Genomic DNA, 22,007 nt, shown 5'->3' with positions numbered 1-22,007 from the left:
TACATTTTTCAATTATAGCTGGCATACAATATTATTAGTTTCAGGTGTATAACATAGTAGTTAGACATTTATACTTATGAAGCAATCACCCTATTAAGTCTAGTATCCATTCATAGTTATTAATCCCTCCCATCTGGCACCCGTCAAAATGTTGTCTGCATCTATAAGTTTTGTTTTGTTTATTTTGTTCATTACATCCCACATGTAAGTGAATTACCATTCATCTTTTGTCTGAATTATTCCACTCAGCACAATACCCTCTAGGCCCAACCATGTTGTTGCAGACAGCAAGCAAGATTTCATTCTTTTAAAAATTTTTATGGCTGAGTAATAATAGTCCATTGAATAAATGTATACCACCTCTTCATTATCCATTCATCCACTGATGGACATCCAGGTTGCCTCCATATCATGGCTATTGTAAATAGTGCTGCGATGAATGTATGAATGCATGTGACTTTTCAAATTAATGTTTTGGGTTTCTTCAGATAAATACCCAGAAGTGGAATTACTGGATACTTCTCTGTCTCCTGTTATATATAGCCTTTGTTTCAGTCTATTTTGTCTGGTATAAGTATTGCTGCCCCCAGTTTTGTCTGTCTCCATTTGCATGAAATATCTTTTTCCCTCACTTTACTTTCAGTGTGTCTTTTGATCTGAAGTGAGTCTCTTGCAGGCAACATATGTAGGGGTCTTATTTTCTTATCCAACAGCCACCCTATCTTTTGACTGGAGCATTTAATCCATTTACATTTAAAGTAATTGTTGATAGATACATAGTTATTGCCATTTTATTATTCATATTTTTGATCTTTTTCTTCATAAAGAAGTCCCTCTAACATTTCTTGTAATACTGGTTTGTTGAAGAACTTCTTTAGCTTTTTCTTGACTGAGCAGCTCTTTATCTGTCCTTCGATTCTAAATGATAACGTCGCTGGGCAATCTTGGTTGTAGGATCCTTGCTTTTCATCACTTTGAATATTCTGCGCCAATCTCTTCTGGCCTGCAAAGTTTCAGTGGAGAAATCGGCTGACAGTCTTATGGGAGCTCCCTTGTAGGTAACTAACTGCTTTTCTCTTGCTCCTTTTAAGATTCTCTCTTTGTCTTTAAACCTTTGGCATTTTAATTATAATGTGTCTGTGTGGGCCTGTTTGGGTTCATCTTGTTTGGGACTCTGTACTTCCTGGGCTTGTATTGTATGTCTATTTCCTTCACCAGGTTAGGGAAGTTTTTCATCATTATTTCTTCAAATAGGTTTTCAATTCCTTGTTCTCCCTCTCCACTCTCCCTCTCGTCTCCTCCTGGTATCCCTATGATGCGAATGTTGGTACGCTTGACATCCCAGAGGTCCCTTAAACCACCCTCATTTTTTTTAATTCTTTTTTCTTGTTGCTGTTCCGATTGAATGTTTTCTGCTACCTTATCTTCTAAAGTCGCTGATTCGGTCCTCTGCTTCGTGTAATCTACTGTTGATTCTTTCTAATGTATTCATTTCAGTTATTGTTTTCTTTATTCTGACTGGCTTTTTGTTTTCTGTCTCCGTTTTTGTTTTCTATATCACTTTATTAAAAGCTCCCACTGAGTTCATCTACTCTTCCACTAAGTTTATCGGCATCCTTACTGCCAGTGTTCTGAACTCTGTATCTGGTAGACTGCTTATCTTCACTTTGTTGAGTTCTTTTTCTGGAGTTTTGTTCTGTTTTTTCATTTGGGACGTGTTTCTTTGTCTCCCCATTTTGGTAGTCTCCCTGTATTTGTTTCTATGTATTAGGTAGGGCTCCTAAGTCTCCCAGTCTTATGAGAGTGGCCTTACATAGTAGGTGTCCTGTGGGGCCCAGTGGCACAGTCTTCCTTGGTCACCTGACCCAGGTGCTCCAGGTATGTCCCTTGTATGGGTTGTGTGTGCCCTCCTGTTGTACTTGAGCCTTGGTTGCTACTGGCACATCAATGGGAGGGATTGACCCTCACGCTGATTGGTTGTGAAGGGCTGACCCTACGGAGCAGGATTTGCTTTAGCAGGCTCTGGTGCCTGCCCAGTCTGCCTTTTGGGTGTGTTGTCCTCAGACGCCACCCCGGGTGGTGCTCCTGCTCGGTCAGAAGCCAGCCAGCAGGTGTGAGGGGCCCCACTAAAGGCCAAGTTCAACCATAGCCTGTGCCCTACCCGGGGCCACCTAGCAAGAGTCACCAAATGATCCACAGATGGACATCACCCGTGCTGTGCTTCCAGGCGCCTCAAGAGACCAAACTGCGAACCGAGGCTGGCTGCCCCTAGAGCCGGGCTTGGGGCTGCTCAGCAACAGGTACAGGATATGCCAAGGCCAGATGCGGCTTGTTTGGGTTTTGAGAATCTTTGAGACACTTTAGGAAAGTCCGCTGCATGAGCCAAGACAGGCCACTTACATAGAAAAGCCACCGGACGCAGCTTGGGTGGGCCTGCAAGTGGGGTGGGACAGGGGCTCAGGGAATCACCAGTCTGTGTGCTGGAGAGGGGGAAAGACTCAACAAAGGAGCAATGGATTCTGCCGGCACCTCTCTCTGGGGGCCGCGGGGGAAATGCCCCTCCAGCCCTCACCCTGAAGTCAGACAACCCAGTTCTTCTCTGTATGCCCCTGGCACTTTTCGAGCGGCTGCCATGTGCTGGAACTCAGAGCAAGTCAGTCAGTCCGTGCGTCGGTCCACGCGTGGGCTCCTTAAGAGGAATGTCTGTGACTCCAGCGGCCCTTTGTCTCACTCAGCCACAATTTCCACTGGTATTCACAGCCAGAAGATGTGGCGACTTCTCTTCCTGGCACTGGAACCCTGGGCTGGCAAGCTCCATGTGGGGCCGGGACCTCTCGCTCCTCTGGAGGGAACTTCACAACTGAGATATCCCTCCCGATTCACAATTACCACATGCGGGTAGTAGGACCAGCCTGTTTGGTGTCTCCACCCCTCCTACCAGTCTCGAGGTACCTCTTCTGTATGTCCCCAGATGTAAGACTTCTGTTCAGCTAGACCTCAGGCGACTCCTAATAATGGTTGTTCTGTAGTTTAAATTTTTATGGGATCACGAGAGGAGGCAAGCACAGCATTTGTCTACTGCTATCTTGACTAGAACTTCCGAGATTTTCTTAATAACATTTTAATCTAGCTTACTTTAAGAATACAATATACAATACTGTTTGTGTTATTGGTAAGGCTTCTTGTCAATAGTAAGCTCTTAGCAGTTAAGTTTTAGGGGGAGTTAAAAGTTATACTCAGTTATTCAACAGAGGTTCAGTGCCCGTAACCCCTGCATTGTTCAAGGGTCAACTGTAGTTTCTAACTACTCTTTTCTCACTTGCTTCAGATTTTTTAACTTCTGCAACTTACAAAAGAAACTTTTCTAAATTTAGAAATACAACCGGTCCCTGAATAACATCATTTCGTCCAACATCATTTCATTATAACTTTGATAACTGTAGGAACTTAACTCTTATTTATACCAATTAGTCTATGGTAAAATTGATTTCATTATACATCAATTCACAGAACCTATCAATGACTTTAAGTGAGGACTTATTATTATACACCAGATCCTTAAGAATAAAACCTTGTCCTAACTTGTGAAGATAAAACTGATCAGAGGAAAATGTGCTAATTGTCATAACTCAGATAATAAGATCATAGTTACATACAGCAAAAGATTTATTTAATGAACTTTGGAGAGTGATATCTTTTTTTACCCTTACCTCTAATTTCATGCATTCTACAGAAATATTGACAAGCCCCTCAGTTCTCAAAACTTCTCAAACTGATTTAACAAAAAAAAAAAAAACCAAGTGACTTCTTAAAGTTGACATTTAGTTACATTCACAACGAAGATTGAATTTATTTCTAAATATTTTAATCAATATCCAGATAAAGTATTAAATAATTCATTCAACAAATATTTCTTAAGTACCCACTATATACCAGGCACCATTAGAGACACTGAGGTCACAGTATTAAAACAGCAAACTCCCTGCTTCCATGGTGCTTAAATTTTAGTAAGGTGAAGAAAGTCTACAAGAAAACAAGAAAATGCCAAGTAGTGGTAAAAGCTACCATGAAAATAAAACAAGGTGACTGTGTTGCGAGGGGAGCAGGGCTCCATTTACTACATTTAAACATAATATGTATGAGCATTTTAACTAAAGCTATAAATACATTTTGTAACTAATTAAAATAAGTCTTACTCTATAGAGTTTGAAAATTAACTATTCTATATTTCCACTTGCTCTGGACTTCTCTTCCCAGATCTAAAATTTTTTTCACTACAAAGCTGCTAGTATATCTTTAATCACTAAACTTAGATAGTCCCAAACATTCTCAGCTATCCTAAAGAAGCATATCTTTTCCCAAGGTTTCAAAATGCCTTGGCACTGACAAATTCTCAGATGGGGAAGTCTATGGACTCCTACTTGGCATAACCATAAATGTAATCATGTGATTGTTTTTTTAAAGAATGATGTCCAACAGCCAATTTTACTTTCTCTAGCCTGCTCATAACTAAAAAGTACATTATCGAGAAACATACTCAACTACTAACAAAATTTTAATCTCACTGTATGCTTCATTGCTAAAAAGATTACATTGCAGTGAGTTAAAAAAAAAAAAAAAACCTGGGCTTTCCACATTGGTTTCTCATACTCTATTTACAATTTATAAAACACTTGAGCACAGCTCATCCACAAACTGTCCACTGAATGCAACTTAGCACTCTTGGGCTGGACAAAAGGATGCATAGATTGTTGCAGGTTTCCTAAGCAACTGCTGTCTATAAACTGAAATGAACCAAAACCATGAATAAGGTTAACAGGCATTACAAAATAATACACAAAACGAATTTAAAATAATTAGATACATTTACCTAATATTAAAAACCAGTAATTAACCAGGAAACTACTATATACTCATAATTAAAAGACCCTCAGATTAAACTTAAGTGTTATCTGTGACATTCAAAGTACCTTGCTTAAAAATAAGGGGAAATATTCATTCTAGCTATTAATCAAAAGAACACAAATTAAAGGAACCTGAAATAAATACCACAGGCAAACTGCTTATAATATAGCCAAAGCAAGGATAATGTGGTTATCATATACCACAGCAATGGAGGCACTGTAAGGTAAGTACAACCCTATTGGAAAACAATACATGTTCATTTACAAAGAGCTTTAAAATTTCACACTGACTTACAGCTTGATCCCACTGGACATAATTAAGGGAAAAAACCAAAGCAACGCAGAGAAGCAATGCCATCTAAATCAGAGGAGAAAGAGACAAATGTACAGCAAGAAAAATAAGTAAGTAATTCATGGTATGGCACAAAAAAAAAGCCCCCCCCCCCCCCCTGCAAAAAAAAAAAAAAAGACAAAAATGTGAATGGCTACATTGGTTCTCGATCAGAACCAATTCCAATATGCGTTCAGGGGTTTCCACGCAGCACATCAAGTAATTCTCCAGCTGGGTTTCTTATAATTCAACTCAATTCTGATACCATCTAGGCTGGATATAGCACCAGATTCTACAGTTTAAGGGTTAAGTCCTACAAGACTTCCTCCCTCACCATCTCAGACACCAGTGGCTAGTCCAGGTTGTTACCTGTGCTTCTGAGGGACTGGCAAGGTTCCCTTTTCTCAGGTTCAATTAATTTAAGAGAAACCTTTTGTTTACTAGATCACCAGTTTATTATAAAAGAACAGCCAGATGGAATAGATGCATTGGGCAAGGTATGGGGAAGGGTTTTGGAGCTTCCATGCCATGCCCTCCCAGAGGGCACCATTCTCCCCAAATCATTCTCCGAACCCTGTTCTTTTGGGTTCTAATGGAGGCTTCGTTATATAGACATGACTGATTAAATCATTGGCCATTGGTGACTGAGTTCCATCTCCAGCCCCTCTCCCCTCCCTGGAGATCGAGGTGGAGGGGGAGGGGGTAAGACTGAAAGTTCCAACCCTCTAATCACAGGTTGGGAGTACCGGCAACCAACCAACCCCCATCCTTAGGTGCATTCCAAAAGTCACCTCATTAACATAAGAGACACCTTTTCATTCTTGGTACTTCAGAAATGCCAAGGATCTGGGGAGCTCTGTACCAGAAATGGGAGGAAGACCAAATATATATTTCTTATAAATCACAATACCACAATAGCCCTACCTCACATCATAGTCAAAAATAAATTCCAGGTGCATTGTTTTTAAATATGAAAAGAAGCAGAAGAGCATTCTCCATGTGGTGGTGGGTAGCGAAGTAGGGTTATACATGGGGATTATATCGAAATATGGAAAATCATTTGATGTTCTGTATTATTTTCACTTAATATATACATAATTATAACCATATAAAACATGCACACGGAACTCTGGACTTACCCTTTTGGAACACTTAACATATTTAATTGTACTGCTTATTTAATCTTTTTTCTCCCTAACAAGACTTTAAATTCTGTGAGGGCGGGGAACAGGCCTGTCTTGTTCATTGTTATATCCTCAAGGGCTTAGCATAGTGCCTGCCACATACTAGACACTCAAATATTTTTGAATCAATTCTACTTCTGGGAACATACACAAAAGAACTGAAAGTAGATCTAGCGGCATTTTTACAACTGTGAAAAGGTGGAAGCAACCCAAGTGTTTATCACAGATGAATGAACAAAATGCGGCATATACATACAACAGATTATTCAGGCTTAAAAGGGAAGGAAATTGACACATGCACAACATAGATGAACCTTGAAAACATTATGCCAAGTAAAATAAGCCAGTCACCAAAGGAAAATTAGTCTATGCTTCCTCTTCTATGAGGTACGAAGAATAGTCAAATACATAGAGACACAAAGCAGTACACTCGTTACTAGACACTGAGGTTGGCGTGAAGGTAGGGAATTTTTAATGGGTAAACAGTTTCCTTATGAGGTGAGGAAGTTCTGGAGATGGATAGTGGTGATGTTTGCACAATTTGAAGGTACTTAATGCTATTGAATTCTACACTTAAAATTGTTAAAACGGTAAAATTTATGTATATTTTACCAAAATTAAAATAAGTATTTTTGGAATGAAGAAAGTAGAATTATGAGTGGTTTTTCAGACTAATAACAATAATTTCTCTTTGAAATATTTTCCCAAGAAGCAGAAAAGTTAATAAGATTTTATAAAATATTCATATCTGGCATTATTTTGACCCAAGGTTAACTTTTCCATAAAACCTGAAGAAAACTGTAAGTGGTTGGCTATGCACTTATTTCACATGAAAGTACAGAGAAAAAAGGAAAAGGTTTTCCTTTTCAAAACAGACTCCAGCAAATCCAATCATAATTATCACAGCTATTTTGAAGAGTACATAAATTACAGTATATTATCTAATACCACTCACATATTTAAGTACAATCAATTCTTTGTTTTTCCACACTAATATAAATGTTTCATATGAAATAATTCCAACAAAGTTTTAGTTAACTTTTTAGAATGCAATAAGCCAGATAGGTCCTCCCTTGCCCTGGACCACTTCCCAGCTTATCCTTATTCTTGGTAACCTAGATCTGTGTAGAAGAACTCAATATCCAAAAGCCACAAAGAAAACAATCTACACAAGGATAATCACTGATTATACCAGCTTTAAAGATAATTTCCACTTGACATAACTGGAACAACAGCTTTTATATCATATACAATTTAAAAGCATCTCCCAGATAGAGAACATGCCATCAGGATTCTCTTCAAATTTGAGATGCTTATGGATTTTATGCTACATTTTCCTCGATTTTCTCCTATTTCCCTGACCACTCTATTAACGGTCCCATTGCTATCCAAATAGCAATGAGGTTTTCATCCCTGACCCTCTGGCTTTTTATTTATAAGTTCCCTGCTCTAAAAGCCTATATACTCTATGCATAGAGATCCCAAATGTATATCCCTGTCTCCTGCTCTTCTATCTGCTGAACTCCAGATGCAATAATATCAGCTTAAGGTTGAAGTATCTAAAATACAATTCGACTCTCTCTCCAAAATCTGCTACCATTTAAATGCAAGAGCATAGTAGTACAACATTATCTATTGCTATGTTCCAACTACATACATTGCAAGAAATTTTTTTAGTAGAAACAAAGAGGTATGTTTTCCAGGACATCAGAAAATAATGACTTATGTGCTATCAAAATATTGACTAAAACGTAATTATTAAAAGTTTCAATACATAGCAATTTTTTAAAACATATAAACAATATATGTACATACGTGTGGTTTATGTATGTTATTTCCTACTAAATTATAAATGACAAAGCCAGGAATCCTGTTTAAGTCAACTAACTCCTTGCTTCACATCTAGCTCAAAACTACACATCACAAATATACCATAATTGGTCAATGAATGAATCTTTAGGCAAAATGAGGTGTTGAAATTTAAGCAGTAAGAAAAAGCTGGATGGCAGACCTCTACTAAGAGAGAAAAAGCTTCACAGAACCTAGAAGTGAGACCAGGGCACAGACTCCTCCTGGGATTCAAGGCAATTCATGAGAATAAGCTTCTAAGAACTACAACTCAGACTCAACTGTGTCCCCACTCCCACACCAAAACAGGCCCAAGCACATGCCACAACACTTGACTTCTTTTGTTCCAGGGAATGCCCATCTTGGTCTATTAAAATTAAATCAGTTTAAAAACTTAAATCAGTTTAATTCACGATCAGCTTGAAAGTCAGTCTAGCGAGTCTCAGCATACCACACAATGCATCCACTCAATATTATACAATCTATACTATGTCTCAAACACTGTTCTAGGTGCTGGGGTTAAGACAATAAACAAGACAAGACAAATATCCATGCCCCCACTGACTTTACATTCTAGCATGGGGAAAGAGACAATCCATGTTATGTTTAATGGTGAAAAGAGCCTTGCCAAGAAATAAAGCAGAGTAAGGAGGAAAGGGAGTGCTAGGGACAAAAGACACTATTTCACATGGCATAGCCAAGGAATGCTTCAGTGAAAGGCTAATTACTTGAGCAAAATGTCCTCAAGAAATGAGGAACAAAGCCAGGCAGAGGAACCAGCAAGTACAAAGGCCCTGAGGTGAATTACTTAATTTCTTTGGACCTCGTTTTTCTCATCTGTAAAATGGGTATAATATCCCCTACATCAGGGGTCTCCAACCCCTGAGCCAGGGGCTGCACCAGTCCCCAGCCTAGCCTCACAGCAGAAAGTGAGCGGTGGTGGGTAAGTGAGCGAAGCTTCATCTGTATTTGCAGCTGCTCCCCAGCACTACCATCTCTGCCTCAGCTCCATCTCAGATCATCAGGCATTAGATTCTCATAGAAGCACTGGTCCCTGGTGCCAAAAGGGTTGGGGACCGCTGGCCTATACAAGTAAAGGTAGTATAGTACATCGGGTCTCTGACACAAGAAATGTACTCAATGAATGAGAATATTAGTTACCTGGGGGTTACCATGTCTGCAAAACCCTCATAATGTTGTTTGGTACACTCAGAAAAGGTATTGTTATCTAACTTCCATAATAACATAAGGCAAATAGGATTATATCTATTTTATACTTGGGAACCTGAAGATCAGAAATTTGCCTAATCCTCTGCTGACCTCTAAAATTCCTATAAGGATGAACAAACATAGCTCCACAATTAAAGAGAGGACTTAAATACATTGCCAGGATGAGGAAACCACTCAAACTAATGTCAACTAATCAGCAGTATAGTGCTGTAGCGCTATGAACATGGATTCTATAGCCAAATTGCCTGTTCTCATCAAGGCTCCACTACTTCCTAGGTACAGCAGATTCTCAAATGTCATTTCATTCAAAATCGTTTTGCTATGTTGATGGAAAATAAATCAATTTCCTGCCAGGATCACTGTCTGTGTTGAGTTTTGCACGTTCTCCCCATGTCTGCCTAAGTCTCATCAATTTAGGATTGTCTCCTTTAATTCTCTACCTCCAAAAAAGTTATCACTACAAAATCTATACGTCATCCCACTGGGAGGCAGTGTATCACCGTGTAAAGAATGCTGGACTTAGAATTGGATTCAAAAGAAAACTCTGCTACTTACTAGCTGAGTTATCTTGGGCAAGTCACTTAACCATTCTGAACCTCAGTAAATGAAAATAACCATCAAACTACCTTACAGGGTTGTAAAAAATAAAAATAAAAAAAATGGTGTTAAGGAGCGTGGTACAACTAGTACATAATATCCTGTAGATACAAACTTAAAGCTTATCATTAATGCAAAGCCTACTAGAGGAAACTAATTGACTACTTTTCTTCCAATATACAGCTCTTTAATATGAACATTAATAATGTAATTATAATGCAAAGTTACATTTCTAGAAAAACTAAGGTTTTAATTCAATTATTTGAGAACTTGTATATGTACTACACGATGAGACAAGGTTTCAAAATCAGATAAAAACATAATTCCTAGTCTGGAAAAATTAATAATCTAGTTATGAGACAAATTTGGACATTCACCAATATTGTACATTAAAACACCACATACTTATAAACACACACACACAAATAATTACCTCTCAAGTAAGGTTTGCTATTTTTCTGCAGCAACCTGGATGACTGTTCAGTCTAACTTCGAAGGTTTAGGAAATAATTCCCTACAAAAGGATCTTTTCTAATATCCTGTATTGTCCAAATAATCTATCTGAAATTTTTCAAGTATATTTAGAACACCCAACTACTGAATAGTCTTCAATGAATAGTAGCACATTATGCATTGATATTTAATCAAAACTCAAAAAAGTACATATACTCAGAGCTGGAAAAATCCATTTGTCATTGACAAATTTGCTTTTCAAAAACATACCTTCATGCTTCTGCTTCCCTGCCAGCCATAGCTAACACCACTTCCCCAATTCTCCTGCCAGGGATAAAGTCTGAGGAATGTCTTTTGGCCTGGATGAGTGTGGAAACAGGGAGGGACATATCCCAAAGGGAAAACATTATGGCTTTGCTAATATTTCCTACGTTTTCTCTACTTCTTTAGTAAAGAAGGGAAATCCTCAAAGGTTCACATTCCTATCTTTAATACTACTTCTTTAAACCACAAAAAAGGCCTTTTTTAGTAAGAGGATATTAACCGTGTTCTTTGTAATACTATTCTAGTCACCATAAAATTTGTAAATTAGCTACAAGACAGTAGACACACTGGTGAGTACAGAAAATTTCTCCTTGGTTTTGAAGAGAAAAAAAGGTTAGAAAGCCAAGAAAAGAGGATATCATGTATCCCAAACCTGAAATGGAAATACTTCAAATATATCAAACTTAAATCATCATACATATCATATATAATTAATTTAATGAGAATCATATAGTTACAAAGACATTCAAACGAACATTCCAACAAAGAATCCAAAAGTAAAACATTAGCATATATAAATTTAAATTCCTATTTTAAAGCAAGCATTTAGAACTTGAAATAAAGACACAAGAGTCCCATAACAAAATGATTGTTGATTGAGCCTTTTGCTTTTACACAGAATCATAATATCATTTAGAAAGGTTTCAACCTTTGGATAATAGTAACTAGTTATAGGGGATGATCATGGGCTCTTTTAACTTAATGTAACAACTACCAAACACTGAAGCATTCCAAGGCTTCATTAACAGTCCTCAATTGTTCTTTTCCCCCTAAAGCTATCCAGAGTAAACCCTATTTTTAAATACTTGTAACAAAACTGTATTGACTGATGGCTATTGGTTTTAGCCTAATATTCTTTAATATATAATAATCCAGTACATAATGTTTTTTTAAAGGGTTATTTTTAACCCCTCCCCATGATAAAGCCCAAATGACAATGCTTCCTGAGGGCAGAGACTATATAACCTAGTTTACCACTGTATATCCACGATTCTGCAGGCACTTTCAGTACTAGTTGATATAACAATGAATGAACCTTTTTGAGAACCTGAACACACACACATACACACACACACACACACACACACACTTTACACCCTACCCATGGGCCCCAGATTAAAAACCAGCAATAGCTTTTTTAAAAACTATTACTTTTATATAATAAATCAAATACATGAGAAATAAACTTTTGCCTACCATTCACTCAAATTCTTTCACCTGTTAAGAAATGCAGTTCCCCACGTCCCTTCTAATTTCATGACAGCTTTAATGAACTAAATTAAATAAAATACTTTCTAAAAACTGAATAGACCTACTTAATGACCTCTTGGTTGTTTTCAAAAAACATCAACAAAACTCCCAAAAGTGAATTCCTCAATGAAATATTAAAATACCCAAGTATGAAAACAAAACTTGAAGTCTTCTTCAGATTAGATCTCTACCACTCACACTTACTAAAAGAAAAAAAAGGGGAACTATCTTAGTTTACAATATAGTAAATCTGCGATTATGCTGAAATTATTTCTCCAAATATTTGAATTCACCTACGGTAATCATTTTTTGGGGGCGGGAGGTACTGCAAACATAGGTCACCAAAAATAAAAGAGAACTATTAATTTTATGAAATGACACATCAATCTCTTTTAAGACTTAACTTTCAAATTGTTACCGAATCAGTTTAACTTCGGATAAGTCCCTAAACTGAAACTTTTCCTCTTTTCTAATACCACTCTTCCTACTCAGAAAATACTCCTTTCAGTTTTTTTTTCATCTTCTACATCAGAACCTCCATGAAATATCACATTATACAATTCACATTTCCTCCTAAGAAAACGGTAAAGGAGTCTGAATATGTAAGGGAAACAAACACAGATGTGAACAGTAAAAATAATTATCCTGGAGTTCTCTTTTTTTATTTAGGCAGACCTCAGAGAAGTTGCTTTTCAACATTAAGACACATAATCACTGAAGTATTAACAGTCACTTGAAAAAAGCCAACTGGAAATTCTACCAGCTTTAAAAAAAAAAAAACACACTTTATCTCATCTTTTACTATCGACCCCATCCCAATAAAAACTTCTCCAAAAGAGTAAAAATAAACAAACTCTCAGAATATGGAAGTCTAAAGTAATTTAAATCACTTTCATGTCCAAAGAAATCTCTGTAGTGGTTTCAAATCCCTTCCTAGCACTTACTAATTGGGCAAGTTACTTGGCCTCCCTATGCTTTGGTTTCCTCTTCTGAAAAAGTATTAATTAGGGTCATCATACATTCTACTTTCTCTGAGACAGTCCTAGTTTATACTATCTTCCCAGCATGTCATCTGGTTAGTGCCCTCTTTCGGTCTCAAAAGTATCCTGGTTTGAACAATAAATCATATGTTCATCCTACCCCGTAAGGTTATGAAGATTAAGTGAGCTAATACACATAAAACATCTGTAACTGTGTCTGGCATATAGTGAGACCTCGGTGTTAGCTATTGTTAATGTTATAGTCACTGACAAAGACTTTATAAAAAGTTTTGAATTGCATAATAAACAGAGCTTTTACAATATTCCTTTTTACAAATAAAATTAGGCATTTAACGCTCTACATTCAATTCTTTAAAACAACTAAGTAGTACTAACTGCTTGAAATCAACACTAACCAATTTATCCCACAGAGATGGCAATATTATCAATTGCATTCACATTTTATCACACATAAATTTTAGTAGAGACTATATTAGTTACTGACAGGAAAGGAACTGAAAGTAAAAATTTGGTTAGTGCCAAACCAAGTCTCTGAATATTCTAGAAGCCTTTCTCAACCAGGGTTCCTTATGTTAACCACGGAACTCAGAAAATGATTTGAGTGACAATTTCCTGAATTCTCCCAAGAATGGTACATAATTGGTATCTTTCTAAATGCACAGGAGAGAAATTAATTCAATGGATATCTTGAGACACCAGGGTCTTGGTATCCTTAGAGTACAAAAGGGAAAATACAGATGAAAAGACTCAATATTGAACAAAGCATCTGGACAGAACACCGCATCACCTGGAAAAATTATTTCCTACAGAATGGAGCTTAAATGAATGATAAACACAAAGTATATAAATTTGACTCACGGCTATGAAAAGCACTAATATATTCAGCTTTACTTCATCTCCACTAATTTATCTTAGGCTAGATATCCAACATCTAGCATTCCTTCAGATAAGAAAAATTCTAATTATAGTTTATGAAACACAGGAAGGAGAAAGAGGAAAAGCAAAGAAAGCCAAGATCGATTCTGATCACTAATGAATCTAATAATCCGCGGCACCGATATTATCTATTACCTGATAAAAATAAAAACAACAAAATTTAATAAAGTGAAAAGATAAACTAGAGTAGAAAGTAGAAACACAGAAGATACTAACACTTAAAATATTTTTAAAGTACCATTAGATAACAAAAACAATCCCCCCCTACAGAACCAATCAGAGCAGTGAATTATAAAAGAGTCATTTAAATTTTAATTTCAAAACCAACCACTCAGTAAACAAGCTGAATGATTGGGGAGAACTATTCTCAGACACACTTAGCCTACATTCAGTATAGAGTATAAATGACCTAAAGGAGGAAAAAAGTGAAACCATTCTACCTTCTGTAGTATGACCAAAAAAAAAAAGAATTCAACATATTATCCCACAAACTTTTGTAAAATGAGCATACTCAAACAAAACCAAAGCTCAGATTTATTTCAACTATTTCGACTAATAGTATAAAACACAATTTAGACTTCAGGCAGCAACTCATCTAACCCTGTTTATCTTGCACTATACATGAAAAAATCGTTTTTATAACATTAAAATGACACATGCTTTCTGGTTATAGATAACCCAAGACCTAAAACAGTTAAGGGAAACCACTGAGCTTAACGAAAAGGCACAAAAGTTTTGAGACCAAACTAATTCTGGTGTGAATTCAGGCTGCAAATTATTATGTGACAAGTCATTTACTCTGAGAGCCTCGATTTCCCCATCTGAAAAATGATAACCACCTGTAATTCATGGTAGCTGAGAAAATTAAACAATACATGTTAAAACATATAGCAGTTTTTGGCATTCAAAAGGAACTCAAATGGCAAGTAAATTAGGACTTTCTTAGACTATCTCAGGATCAACAAAGTTATAGGTCAAATCCCATTACAACAAATATTAGCCATGCAAAAGTGTAAACAGGACTTGTTCCCACCCCTAGCAGAATTTAAACTACTTTTTATAAAGGAATTCTACCTTCGAGTTGTATATTAGAGATTATCCACAGTTTATAGAAATCTCCCTAGTTTGTCTCATCAAGCCCAGCCATGTATTTTCCAATTAAAAGAATAAAAAAGAACAGACCATTAACCTTATTCACCTTCTCTTCCTTTGGCGGAGGGAGAGTTTAAAACAACTCCAATAATCTCTTGACTAGACAAAGCTTATGTAAAGACTTCTTGTTTTCTATTGGTTACTATCAAATATAGAACTGTAAGCATACATTAAAAACACAATTTAGAAATAACTACTGTTTCAACATAATAAACATAATAGAAAAATAAGTAAGTAAATAAAACACAATTCAGGCAGATTACCACGGCTGCTAAAAAGACGTAGTTTTTTTTAATGTGCATATACAAAAATTAAGACTCCACCAAGCAACACCATTTACACTGAAGATATATAAAATTTGGTTAAATTAAATGCAAAGCAGGCAACTCAGGCGACTGAAAAAAAATCAAACTAACAATTTTGTTTTCTCACATATCTTTGGCCAGACAGAACATGCAATAACCACTGCTCATTACAGCTGGAGATCTATTATACAGGATCACTATTGAACCGCAAATTAAGTCTTAAACATATATCAAAAGTAGAAAATTACAAAAGGAAAATGTAAAGAACTTTTAAAATAACCTGTACCTATAAAGGTTTTTCTTTACTCTCCAATGATTAATCACACATATACTGATACCCATTGCTGAGATTAACTCTTTCCTTTGCTATGCTCCCCAACTTTCCAAAGATATACCATAGAGCTCCACTGTACAGTAAAACTATTACTGTTACGTTCAAGGCTTTGAATAATCTAATAGCAATTTTAGAGCACTAATACAAGAGGTTTTTTTAAAAAAACAAACAAAAAGCGTGAGACACAAAAAAGTCACATTAAAGAGATATGAATGTTATCCCATTGAGCTGTAGTAGATCATTGTGTATGTTAACGTAAATTTTAAGCTCAAAAGTTAACTTGCAGCATCAAAAAACTGAAGTCTTCCATCTATTATAAAGAACCCGAAGTAAAAAGAACATGCTATTCACTGTTTACTCCCTTCCTACACATGACTGTGGGTGACATCAGTTAAACATGCAGAATATTATGCATTACTAAACTGTCCAAAGTGTATTTTCACATCTAACCCTATATTCCCAAAAGATAATTTGAGCTTGCGCCTGTTCACCACCCATTTTAATTCATAGTTCTTCAGGCCATGGGTCCTGAAGTCAATAAGGTCTTAAAGAACAAATGAAAAAGGAATGCAGAACTTAATTTCATTAAAATCTTAAGTGTTTGGGCTTTAAAAAAAATCCTAACTAAATAGACTTCAAAATTACCAAACTCATAATTTGTTGGTTTAGTAGTTTAGCTGTTGTCTCAGCACAATAAATCTGAAGCCACAATCATCATCTATTTAAAATTATTTGCAAATAAGAATTCAAAATATGTAACTTGTCTTAACATCTTTCTAAAGCTAAAATGAATATGAAATATACAAACTAATATTAACAGTTATGAAATGTCTGTTCCCAGAGGAAGGTGGAATTTTGTTTTCACAATTACGGAACACACTTCATCGAACAAAATTAAATATCCATTATTTTGGATTCTCTAGAACTTTAACATATATTCAAAAATACATCATATGAGAAAAACCCTGACATTGAACACCACAAAACTGCAGAAAGTAAGGCACTTACCTCCAAAGAATTTAGGAGCAATTCACAAATACACTAAGGAGACAGAGTTTTAACTGCATTGCACTTTTATTTTAGTTGATGGGTAATGGTCAGAATTTTTGTAATAGGAAACATTAAAATATTTTACATATGAACTTTTAACTATAGCACCAGATCCTTGGGGCAGATTAACTCATTTCGTATGCAAACATCCATTTTCATACGGGTTAAAAAAAATCCCCCTCCCCCACTGCCAGTCTCTGATACCTCGGAATGCTATAGTTATTTCACGGTGGGAAAGAATGGCTAGTAAGTACATTTCTTTTCCAATTCTTTTCTCTATCCATTCATTAAACACCAAATACTGAAACTGATTTCAACTCCTACTTCAATCTTCCTACCAGGAATGCTCCCTAGGGCACCTGAATCCCTTCCACTGTCACTTATTCCAAACTGCCAAAGCCCCTCCTATTAATAGTAAATCTTTTCATACTGATGACTCACTGTAACTCCAACTTAATGAAATAGACACCAAGCAGAATTTACAAAATTTGCAAATGAAATTTTCCTATTTTCAAAGGATTAAAAAAGAAACTAAAAGTAGAGCACATTCAGACTAAGTTACAAACATTTAAAGTTCAACCAATTTATAAGTTTTTACATTGCTTTTTCTACACGGGTTCAAATTAAATACTTTTTGTAAGCTGATATATTAGCATTGTGTAATTACTTATACACAAGCACAAGTTTCCCATGCAAATAACTGATATGTAAATATAAATTTAAGTCATTACAACGAAATTGCAAGACAATTTGAAAAATTTTCAAGTTTAATTATGCAAATTTAAGTATACACAAAAGTAGAGAGAATAGTACAATGAGCTCTCCTGTACTCACCATCCAGCTACAATTATCAACTCAAGGCTATTTTTGCTTGATCTCTACCTTCCACCACTTCCTCCCCCAATTATTATCTTCAGAAAAGAATTAAGAGGAAGACACTGTGCTCCGGAAGTACATTGAGAAAAAATCCAAAGATAACACTAGCAAGTATCTAAGACTAGCAAGACAAGAATCTAACAGGATAGCTATACAGCCACCCTCTACACGACTCCTTGTTACGTGGTAAATTTAAGAATTCAGTTAAAAACAAACAAAAAAAATAGCCATCTTTAAGAATTTTAATGACGTCTATAAGATCCTGAGGACATATTTAAAATTATATCTAAAAGGATAAATAGGAGTGTGATGAAAATGAACTTTAACATGTGCAATTAGCTTGCATCTATGTAGCACCTTGGCTCAAAATGAGGAAAAAAGACTGTTTAACATGTGTCATAAAATTACAATTCAACCACTTGAAAGACCGCTGAACACTTACTTATGCCTTAACTGGTCCTCCTGATCCCTAATTATAGATATCAATGTAGAAAGAAAACCAGGCATTTTAACGTTAAGTGGTTTAAAATGTTCAAAATTAACTCCATCGTTCATTGGAAAAATATATGAAAGCAAGTCTAAACTACCTGAATTATATGTCATTAAACAAAAATGTATCCATTTTTCTGGATTTAAATAAGTTCACATATACCCTTAAACGCAACGCGCTAGTCCACAGATAGAATTAGGAGACCGCCTCCTGCTTTAGCTCCTAACCAATACGCAGAGAGAAGGTTGGCAGGAAAGTGCTGCGAGGACAGTAACAAACACCAGCAGCTCCCGAGCAGGCCCTGCTAGAGCCAGGAATGACGCACTTCGGTAACCCGACTCTTTCTCCCCTCCACCCCCCGCCCCCAGCAGCGGTGCTGACACCGCCAACAGCCCGGAGTAGGAAAAAGACAACAGAAAAAAGGCAGAGGTTGGACTGCACCAGGATTCATCAAGAAACCTCGATTATTCCTCTTTCGACACTAACCACTAGGACTAAACAGGAAAGGAAGCTTCGTGCTTAAGCAAGTTCCATCATGGTGGTTTAAGAGTCACTAAATTAGCTGATAATGAGTCCAATCCACCGAGACAAATGCAGGGTGTGGCTGCTGTGAAATACGGCGGTCCGTGGGAGAAAAGGGGTATAGAATTTACACTCCAGTGTGAGAGGAAGATGGGGCTTCACGGGGGGGGGGGGAGCATTTTAAGGAACCATTTCAAACCAATACAGCTTTTCATTTACTTCAACCTAATCCTACAGATCAAAAGTTTCTAATAGATATATCACGTGAACTGTACAAAAAAACATTTAATCGAACACCATGACCCCCAATTTAAAAACTCCAAGAGAAAGGAGGGCGGTGATAGGCAACAACGTATAAAACATTTCTAGGCCACGGAGAAAGTCACAAACCGGATGAAACTACTAATGTGATATTAAAAATTAAAGCTGAACACAGCAGCACGAAAAAAATCACACGATAAAACCCGTTACAGTTCAGGATTTAAAATAAAATGACATGTACACCAAGGGGCAGCGGAAACTAAATGTCGAAAGTACAGCGTCTTATTAAAAACTAAAAGCAAAACAAGACATTCTCGCGACGGAAAAAAAAAAAGGGCAGAAATCAACAATACGTTTACAATGTAGGCCAGAATGGGAATGGGGCTCAAAGTTTTGCGAAACTACTTGATGCTGTTTCCCACACCGTCTCTTTCCAATGGCCCATCTGACCCTTTTCGTCCCTAAAATCGCCGTCCACAGATCAGCGGGTGAGAGAGAAAAAAAAGTCAACCCCCCGCCAGAATAAAAGTGTGGAGGGAAAAAGCAGAAGCTGCCTACCTGGGGCAAGGATCAGATCAGTTCGTGTCTTGAGAAAGACAGCGCGGGTGGGGGTGGGAACGAAAAGCAGCACTAAAACTAAAACAAAAGTGGCGCCAAAACCCCCCAACAAACAGCCTTCCACTCCCGCCCTTCCCCCCTTCCTCCCATGCCAGCCAGGCAGGGCCCCCTTCGGGGCAAGGGCTGCACGCGGGGGACAACACCGCCAGACCCCAACCTATTTATAAAATTGTTGTCCGAAGAAAACTGACCGAAGTCGGGCCTCGGAAGGGATGGAGAGATCGATGCCAATCGCTTTCCCCAGCAGTTCCCCCACCACGCGCTGGAGATGATGGGGCGGGGGAGAAGCAGAGGGGCCCGTCACATGAATGTTGTTCCCTCTCTAGGAAGGGAGGAAGAGAGGGAGGGAGAGGAGGGAGGGAGGAAAGGAAGGAGGGGAAGGGAGAAGGGAGGGGGCACGAGGGAGGGGTGTGATCAGAGTAGATTTTCCCTCGCCTCCCTCGGTCCGAGGCCCAAATATACACAACTGAGCCTCCTCTCCTCCCCTCCCCCCAGGTTCCCAGCACCACCATTTTGCTCTCCTCCTTCCCCTCACCGCGATACCGCGCTCTCCCCCACCCAACCACAGCCTCCCCGGCTTGCCTCCCCCGACTACGGCTCGCACTCCACCCCACCTCCAGTTTTGACTCTCCCAGCCTCAAGAGCCTGCCAGAGAAAAGGCACCTAAATCTAATGCTACACAGAGAAGCGGAGCCTCCATCTTGCGCTGCTCTGCGTTCTCCATTTTGGGCCACCCTTGGGGGGAGGGGGGTGGTCTCCGTAGAGGCCCCGAGGGAGAGTGGGGCGAGGGAAGGAAGAGAAAATCTTCAGGGAGGGTAGTCGAAAAGAAGAGTCCTGCGGTAGAAAGCCACTCTAGGAGTAGGAGGTAGGGAAGAAGGGGGCTGGAAGTTCCTTGACAGTGTGGACGTAGCGACTTGGTACAACGGAGAAAAGGGCTAGGGGTTATGCGGGGATGACAAGTACCCCCGCCTTGACTTGGCCACCCGCTCTACGGCTGGCCCCGCTGGGGGCAAAGGAAGAGGGGAAATTAAATGGCAACGGAGCGCCCAATCGCTTTTCCTCCCAACTCCTCTCTCGCGCCCTATTTCGACCGTACACACCTCATGGTGGGCCCCGCGCCGTCCGGGTGCCCCTCCAAACTTCTAGAAGCTTCGCCTCCGCCATTTTATAACTTACCTCCCCCCTCAGCGTACACAGAGGCAGCAACGAGACTGTTCGCCTCCCCCACTCCTTCCTTCTTTCTCAGGCCGGGGGCTTCTTCACCCCTGGGCTGGTACAAGATATTTTCCCCTTCCTCTTCTTTACACCCTCGAATTCTACTCAGGGACGGAAGCTCCCGCGGTTCTAGAGCGGTGGGGGGTTTTGAAAGTGGCGGTCGGATCCGGCGGGGGTTTTTTTTTTTTTTTTTTTTTTTTTTTTTTTTTTTTTTCGTTATGGTCTTTTGGGAACCGTGGAGAAAACTTCGGGATTGTTTGGGGTGTTCGCTCTTCGGCGACTTGGAGGCGAATGGAACGCGCAGGCGCCATCTGTCGGCCACGAACCCGCGTTCGGCTCCCGTTGGGAGGGAGCGGCATCTAGCGTCAGCGTGCTAGCACTGCAGCGCGGGGCTCCCACCCCTCCCACTCCGCGTACTCCTCCCAGTCACCAGCCAATCGCGGCTGGCTGCCTCCTGGGTGCAGCGTCTCGGACGCCACCGCCAAACGAGGCGCCCGCAGGGGCGCGCCGCCGAGTGGGGTAAACAAGGTGCCGTGCCCGCGCTTGACTTACTCATTCGTTTGGCAGCGCTTCCGCCAGGGACCTGATAGGGCCGTGTTTCCTCTTTCTTTATGGGGGCCAGGGGCGGGGGTCGACCAGAGGCAGATAGGAATGTTCGGCGCAGCACTGGGCCGTGGGAAATCGGAAACCGGGCTCGCTCGGAACTCGTCCCCTGGGCCCCTCCGCCACCCGCGCAGCCCGAAGTGGCAGCCGAGTTGGACATCACCCTGCGATGTCCCCTCTGACACGCCCCAGCGAGGGACCTTGGCCCTAGTTCCCGAACCGCGGCCCCTACTCCTAACCACCAAAAGGACTCAACTCTTGTTAACTCTGGCATTTGATCCTAAGTGATTTAAGCGTTTTGTGTTTTGAGTTTTTGTTTTGTGTGCTTTTTGCTCCGGGTGTGGGAGAAAGCAAGCTGATTCTCTACCAGGAAGACCTGGCACTGGGAAAAAAAAATTTATTCTTGACAACTCGAGATTCACGTCTCCCAGAAAACGTGGTCTGTCTCTCCGGGGTCTGGGAGACGCTGGGAGCTGGGCTACTGGGCTAGGCCCGGCGCTGGACCAATTTATTGTCGACTCT

General features: G+C 39.0%; 1 protein-coding gene and 1 long non-coding RNA gene across 4 annotated transcripts in view; one reads left to right on the top strand and one right to left on the bottom strand.

Annotated features, from left to right (window-relative positions):
• The window catches only part of STAG2 (stromal antigen 2), a 121,766-nt gene extending 100,789 nt beyond the window's left edge, over positions 1-20,977 (bottom strand). For 2 of the 3 annotated variants that reach the window (XM_006916164.3, XM_015592711.2), the window contains exon 1: positions 20,844-20,977. The gene's annotated coding sequence lies outside the window, so the exon portion shown is untranslated. The remainder of the gene's footprint in view (positions 1-20,843) is intronic. The other variant, XM_015592709.2, reaches the window with a different exon arrangement.
• LOC107195950 overlaps positions 20,283-22,007 on the top strand; it is a 2,167-nt gene continuing 442 nt past the window's right edge. The window contains exon 1 of the long non-coding RNA XR_001517261.2: positions 20,283-20,532. This is a non-coding gene — a long non-coding RNA (uncharacterized LOC107195950). The remainder of the gene's footprint in view (positions 20,533-22,007) is intronic.

Source organism: Pteropus alecto, unplaced genomic scaffold (assembly GCF_000325575.1).
Source record: "Pteropus alecto unplaced genomic scaffold, ASM32557v1 scaffold116, whole genome shotgun sequence".
Lineage (NCBI taxonomy): Eukaryota > Metazoa > Chordata > Mammalia > Chiroptera > Pteropodidae > Pteropus > Pteropus alecto.
Note: the sequence above shows the minus strand (reverse complement) of the source record. Positions and strands in the feature narration are given on the sequence as shown.